This window comes from Cebidichthys violaceus, unplaced genomic scaffold (genome assembly GCF_023349555.1).
Source record: "Cebidichthys violaceus isolate CVI_PGR_0920_01 unplaced genomic scaffold, fCebVio1.0.p SCAF_22, whole genome shotgun sequence".
NCBI lineage: Eukaryota > Metazoa > Chordata > Actinopteri > Perciformes > Stichaeidae > Cebidichthys > Cebidichthys violaceus.
The window spans coordinates 6933392-6941395 of NW_027176395.1; positions in this window are offsets into that span (position 1 = coordinate 6933392).

Consider the following 8004-nt stretch of genomic DNA (forward strand, 5'->3'; position numbering starts at 1 on the left):
GTTAATGATGATTTAAGCTTTTTTTTTAAGGCAGATTCAAGTCAAGTCTCCAGTCATTTAAGAAAAGTCAAGTCGAAAGTGATTTGAGATAAGCAAGTCTCCAGTCATTCCTAAAAGTCCAAGTCAAGCCTGAAGTAATTTGTGATTGGTTCAGGTCAAGTGTTGAGTCATTCTCCTCCTGTCTTGACGTCATTGCCCCCAAAAAATCCAAACTCGTCTCCTTCACCCACTCCTCCCCCTGGTACACTGACCAACTTCGCCACCTCAAAGTGCAGGGCCGTCAACTGGAACATCTTGCCAACAAAACTGGACTCACTGTTCACCTTGATGCCTTCAAACTCCACCAACAACAATACAAAGATGCCCTCAACACAGCTCGCTCCTCTCACTACTCCTCCATCATCCAATCTGGCTCCAACAATCCCAAAACGCTTTTCTCCACCATCAACAAACTCCTCAAGCCCATGGACACCATCTCCACCTCCTCATTTCTATCCTTCTTCAACGACAAAATCATCGCAATACACAACCAGCTGGCTCACGTCTCCAGTACTCCCTTGGCGTAACTGGCACTGCCCTCTCCTGGTTCACCTCATATCTCTCAGACTGACATCAATTCATTGCAATAAACAACTGTAAATCCTTCACCTCCCCTGTCACCCACGGTGTCCCCCAAGGTTCTGTGCTTGGTCCCCTCTTTATCATTTACATCCTTCCCCTTGGACAAATCATCAACCCAGGTCTGCAACCTTAGTATCATCCTTGACCCCACCCTCTCTTTCCTACCCCACGCCAACCACGTCACCAAAACTGCCTTCTTTCACCTCAGGAACATAGCACGCCTCCGGCCCTCTCTGTCCTCTGCCACCACCAAAATTCTCATCCATGCTCTCATAACCTCCAGACTCGACTACTGCAACAGCATCCTCTATGGCTCTCCCAAAAAAATCCTCAAACTCCAATATGTTCAGAACTCTGGCGCTCAACTGTTCACCTCCGCCCACCGCTATGAACACATTACCCTGGTCCTTCGCAACCTCCACTGGTGAAATACAGAATAGACTTTAAAATGCACTGCCTGGCCAAAAAAAAAGTCGCCACCAAAAAAAAAGGTCACACTCTAATATTTCGTTGGACCGCCTTTAACTTTGATTACGGCACGCATTCGCTGTGGCATTGTTTCGATAAGCTTCTGCAATGTCACAAGATTTATTTCCATCCAGTGTTGCATTAATTTCTCACCAAGATCTTGTATTGATGATGGTAGAGTCTGACCACTGCGCAAAGCCTTCTCCAGCACATCCCAAAGATTCTCAATGGGGTTAAGGTCTGGACTCTGTGGTGGCCAATCCATGTGTGAAAGTGATGTCTCATGCTCCCTGAACCACTCTTTCACAATTTGAGCCCGATGAATCCTGGCATTGTCATCTTGGAATATGCCCGTGCCATCAGGGAAGAGAAAATCCATTGATGGAATAACCTGGTCATTCAGTATATTCAGGTAGTCAGCCGACCTCATTCTTTGAGCACATACTGTTGCTGAACCTAGACCTGACCAACTGCAGCAACCCCAGATCATAGCACTGCCCCCACAGGCTTGTACAGTAGGCACTAGGCATGATGGGTGCATCACTTCATCTGCCTCTCTTCTTACCCTGATGCGGCCATCACTCTGGAACAGGGTAAATCTGGACTCATCAGACCACATGACCTTCTTCCATTGCTCCAGAGTCCAATCTTTATGCTCCCAAGCAAATTGAAGCCTATTTTTCCGGTAGTGGTTTTCTTAAGGCTACACAGCTGTTCAGTCCCAATCACTTGAGTTCCCTTCGCATTGTGCGTGTGGAAATGCTCTTACTTTCACTATTAAACATAGCCCTGAGTTCTACTGTTGTTTTTCTTCGATTTGATTTCACCAAGCGTTTAAGTGATTGCCGATCACGATCAATCAGGATTTTTTTCCGGCCACAATTCTTCCTCGAAGACGATGGGTCCCCATTATCCTTCCAGTTTTTAATAATGCGTTGGACAGTTCTTAACCCAATTTTAGTAGTTTCTGCAATCTCCTTAGATGTTTTCTCTGCTTGATGCATGCCAATGAGTTGACCCTTCTCAAACAGACTAACATCTTTTCCACGACCACGGGATGTGTCTTTCGACATGGTTGTTTAAGAAATGAGAAGCAACTCATTGCACCAGTTGGGGTTAAATAACTTGCCAGCTGAAAGATAATCGCCCATGCAGTAATTATCCAATAGGAGGCTCCTACCTATTTGCTTAGTTAAATCCAGGTGGCGACTTTTTTTTTGGCCAGGCAGTGTATTACTTACCACCTACAAAGCCCTAAACAACCTGGCCCCTCCCTACCTTTCAGATCTCCTCTCCCTCTATGCCCCAGCCCGTTGCCTCAGGTCCGCCGGTGCAAACACTCTGAAGACCATCAGGACCAAGCGCCGGACCTGGGGTGACAGGGCCTTCTCAGCTGCTGAACACCCTCCCAATCCACATCTGTGAGGCTCCTTCCCTATCATCATTCAAACAAGCCCTCAAAGCCCACCTCTTCAAAATTGCCTTCACCTGCTAACCCCTGCACCCTACCCTCCACTACATGACTCATTCCACACAGCTTCTCCAGTTTTCTTTTTTACCAAAATGTTGTTTGTTTTGTTTGCTCCTCTGTCTCTCTTTTTTCTTTTGTTTGTTCTGTTTGTCTCTGCCCTATGTAAAGTGTCTTTGAGTACTTAGAAAAGCACTATATAAAATGAAAGTATTATTATTATTATATTCGAGATAAGATCAAGTCAAGTCTTAAGGATTCCAAGATAAATCCTAATCGTATATTAAGTATAAAGTTGTTCATAATATCAAAGATAAATAAAAGTCAAGTGTCAAAGTATCCAACATGAGACCAAATCAAGTCTCCAGTCATTCAAGGTGAATTAAAGTCAATCTTAAAGTAATTTGTTTCGATCACTTTTCTAGACATTCAAGATAAGACCAGGTCGAGTCTCAAGGTATGCAAGATAAATCCAAGTCAAGCCTAAAGTCATTCGTGATTTGTTCAGGTCAAGTGTCAAGACATGTGAGATGAGACCCAGTCTCAAGGTACCCAAGATAAGTCAAATTCAAGTCTTAAGGTAGGCTATCCAAGATAAGTCCAAGCAAAGTCTCAACTTATTCCAGATGAGTCCAAGTTAAGTCTCACGTCATTTGAGAGGCATCCACGTCTTAAATCATTTTCGATGTCCACGTCAAGTCAATAGTATTTCGCCATAAATACAGCTCAAGACCAAAAAACATTTATAATTCAGTCAAGTGTCAAGTCATCCAAGATAAGACAAAGTGAAGTCTCAAGTCATTCAAATAAGTCTACTTATCCAATATAAGTGCACGTTGTGTTTCAAGAGATGTCCAAGTCAAGTTTCAAGTCAATTTGAGATATGTCCAAGTCAACTCTCAGGAGTCTTGATAAGCACATTTATGTTTAAGTTGCAAGTCTTTCAAGTTTCCGAATGGTGACATGTAATTAGATTTCCCTATCAAAGCTTTAAGTTCAGTTTACTATTATCACTTATTTTTATAACTGAGACCATGTTTAGGCCATACAAGGCCTCTGTCTCAAGTCAAGTCATTATGTAATCAAGACTTACAGTTATCAAGTCTCAAGTCTGCAGCCCATGTGTTCAGTTTCTGCCAAACTACTACCGTTCTTTCTAATTTTACAGGGGACAATGTGCATTAATCAACACATTGTAAGACAAAACTTATGTTGTTTTCAAACTGTCGGAGTAGGCCACAGAATATCCCTTCGGTGATCACTCTTGAAGGAAGTGAAGTAGAGGTTGTTCACTCTTATAAATATCTGGGTATTTTGATTGATGACTCCCTCACTTTTCAGCCACATGTGCAGTACCTGGTGAAAAAGTTGAGGTTAAAACTGGGTTTTTATTTTCGAAATAAGCTGTGCTTTTCAACTAATGTAAAAAAGCGACTCGCTGCTACTTTTTTACCTGTGTTGGACTATGGTGATCTTCTTTATATGCATGCCTCTATTAACTGTCTTCGTATGGTGGACACAGCTTACCATGCTTCACTGCGGTTCATTACCAATTGTAAAGCTCTGACTCACCACTGTGAGTTATACTCTCGGGTAGGATGGCCCGCTTTGGCCACCCGTAGGCTCTGTCATTGGTACACCTTCATTTATAAGGCAATCCTTGGTCTGCTCCCAAACTACCTGTGTGTCTTCATCATGCAGAAACGTGTCAGACAATACTCTTTGCGTTCTCAGGACTTCTTTATGCTCACTGTCCCAAATGCCAGAACAGAAATGGGTAAAAGGGCTTTTGTGTACTCCGCACCCTCATCGTGGAATATGTTGCAGAATGATTTAAAACTCAAAGAACTGATATCACTTACTGCTTTTAAATCTAAAATGAAAGAAATACAGGCAGGTTCCCAAATTTTTTTTTTAATTAACTTGGATTCGTCATTGTCTCTTAACTTTTAGTTTCTTTTAACTTGTCTTGTTCTGTATTTTCTGTCTGTAACTATGTGTTTCTGATGTTGCTGCCTGTCTTGACCAGGTCTCCCTTGAAAAAGAGATTTTTAATCTCAATGGTACTTTCCTGGTTAAATAAAGGTTTAAATAAATTTAAAAAAAAATCGTTAATGTGCCAATGTTAGCCAAATTGCTGATTTTCATATATTCTGCCACTTGACCAGATGTTAAAAGTATTCATAAAAATACCAATGAAGTTGAAAAGATGTGAAATCAGAACAGGTCTAGACATAAAGCAGCTAAACTGAGGATGAAAAAACAAATGTACAATGTAAGCAATTAATGCTGAATAAAAGCATGCAGACAGCCAGTGCAAACACTAGCATCTGAAGATATACTGCTACTGTTTCTCTCCATAACACCTGTTTGAGGTTACAATATTCTGGACGTGAACAATGACGGATGGGACTGTCCCCCTCAAAGGCTACCCTGTCACCCTGAGAAAGGTAAGCTCTTCATCTTCTAATGACTCCATTTCTGAATCCCTTGTCTTCCAGCAAGGAGGTGTGCAGACACCCAGTAGTAAATGATTACTTGGATGACTGTTGACATCTTCATAAAAACAGGGTGTGTTGTGGGATTCAGGCGGCGGCTGTGCTGGTGGGAAGTCTGAAGATGACATGATCAAAGTTAACCTTTAATATTATGGCACCGGGGGAAGTATTTTGTCCAGAGCTGAAAGGCGTTGTAAGTTACTACCATTTTATTCCATCATTTTTGCTGAATCACTGACTCTGTGAATAACTGCCACATAAAAACAGTGAATAACCTTCACTGGGAAGCAGAAGTGAGGAGTCTGTCCTTTATAGAAACCCAGGGTTTGGGAGAAAAGGACATTGACAAAGAAGGTGTCAGAGGCCCACCGGGGTCCGTAATGGAAATGCAGCCGGACATCTGCTCACAGAAGGCAAACCATCTTTTCATGAAACAGCTACTCGTGGCATGCTCATGGGAAGCATTGTAAATTTTTTGGCTGAGGAGATAGGAAGTGAAGGAGACATCATTGTAAGAGAACGCCTCAACTCAAAATATACATTATATTGGGGAAGAGTGGAGGGGAGGAATCTTTTTAACATGATAAATGCTCCCTTGTAAATAGAACACAATTTAGAAATCATTTAGTGTTTTACAATAGCCTGTGGGGGCTGAGATAATTGCATACGGGCAAGCCATTCAGTTCATGTGAAATCTATAAATAAACATTGCTATTTAGCTAAGAGACGGGGGGGAAAAAAATGCTTTCCATATTACTACACCATAATAAACAAAGAGAACACAGTTGAATAAAACAGTGAGGTAGCGAACTGTGTAGAGCAGCATGGAGATGGAAATGTTTTGATCTGCTGTTGGCTACATGTGATACCTTCACCATAACTCTTGACAGGGGGAAGTGGTTTTACTTTGAAATGTCACCTGGGGAACACAGAGAGTATGATTCTCAATGTAATGTCAGCAAGATGGAGCAAGTTTAATTGGTCTGGACTGCAATGTGGAGCTATTGATTGACACTCACCACAATTCAGCACTTTAAAGGGCATTAACATCTCAGTACATTTCATCAACCTTCTGAAAAAGGGAGATGTGGTATGGGAAACGGTGTTGGCACCAATCTAGCCGAGAGAAAACAGTTCACAAGTGCCCTTAAAATGACGTCTTGCTCATGAACGCTCTGTGTTTCAGCTCCCGTACAGCGTTCATTTTGTGACACAGCCATTGAACAGACTGTCATTTTTAATAGACATAATTTTCAAATAATAGTCCGGTTCCAAATTTAAAAAGGTGCCTCGGGGGTAAGCTATTAAAATTTGTAAGGGAAAAAGGTCCAGACTGAGGCAGATTGGTGCGCTTGAGCGTCAAGAAGTAATGCTTCGGTTGGAAATGCCAGTCTTTTTAATTCTAATGTTCACCAACTCATTTTATATGGCTGTCTACTACCTTGCTTTAAGACACAAGATAAAGGCTTTACGGTTTGGAGCGTCGGTAAAGCCCTATTAAGCTACAACTGTATGGAACTTTATTACATATAAATTTGATGTATTACAAGGTAGGTTAGAAAGCTTTCATACCATCTCCCCAGCTTTTGAGATACCAGTGATTTCTGTCAACACAGTGGAGGGGGATGGAATTACAAAAAATGAAGATGGCACTTGAAAAAAGTCCCTACATGGACTTACATGGCAATTGATTTGAAATATGTCAAAAAAGTAATTGACAATGTAATTTCGCTCAGTATAATGAGATCAGGCTGGAAATGTGTGAGCTTTTTTTCTTTTAAATGCATATTAGAATGATTTGGCCACTTGGCAGCAAAACAAGCTGTGAACACAACATTGACAAATAATTACCTCATAAAGTTATGGCAAATGTTTGAGCTAACAAGTTGCCTACACATTCAGCAGACACAGAGCAATGCCCTCCAATATTGATAAGCATTTCTACGTATAACAAACGTGCAAAACCAGATATGTAATTTTATTAATATATGTACAAATAATCAAAATGTTTACTGCAATGAACTTTGTTCCAATGTTATGCATTACATGAAACCAAACCATAAAACAATTAAAACAAACCTTTCAAAAACCCATGTAGGCTTTAATTACAATTTGCTTGAAATCCTTTTGGGGAGAGAGCAGGTCAACACAGAAGTGGTGTACATCATCTGAAAGCCGGGAACCTGACGATTACTTTGAGATGCCGCGCAACACTTCGTGTCAAGTCGTTCTAGTTTTAAATCAGAATAATAAATAAATAAATTGATTAAATAAAATAAATTGTGAATGTTTAAAAGAGCAATAACATTATGATGAAAGTGTATGATGGCCATTGCTATGCTCATTTATGTCTCATAAGTTGCCATTTTTGGGTTAATACCATTTGTTGCACAGGTTGGGTGATACATTTAAGGATTTTTGACAATTCAAGAATTGATTAAAATGATCCAAAACCCCTCCAAAATACCACATTAAGAAACCATAGGAAAATCCATGCCGTGATTTGGTGTCTAAAACTTTTGACCCTTGGGAGAGTCTTGCATTTTACTTACATTACTTTAAGCATAAGTAATTACTTATCACAGTTCCTGTTACGCTGCATAATCTACAGACCTTGCAGGGAACGCTTTTCTCTCCAATTACTTTCTACCAGAGTATTTTCCTTTAAAAACTGGGTTCAAAGTAAAAATCTCAAATCTCAGCAGACAATTTAAGTAATTTGGACGAACTGAACCTTCACTGACCCTTTCCAAAGGGGCCTGTCACGATTAGGCTTTCTCTCATGTGTCTGTGGGTACATCCCAAGTCTCTTAATTGCATCCCCGTTTCCCTCATTTCGGTCCTTTCCTTGCATCTTAGTCCCTCCCACCAGGGATGCATGGAGGAAACTATGCGAGGAGAGAGGAACGAGGAAATATGTTTTAAGAGACATGACGACGGCAGCTGATC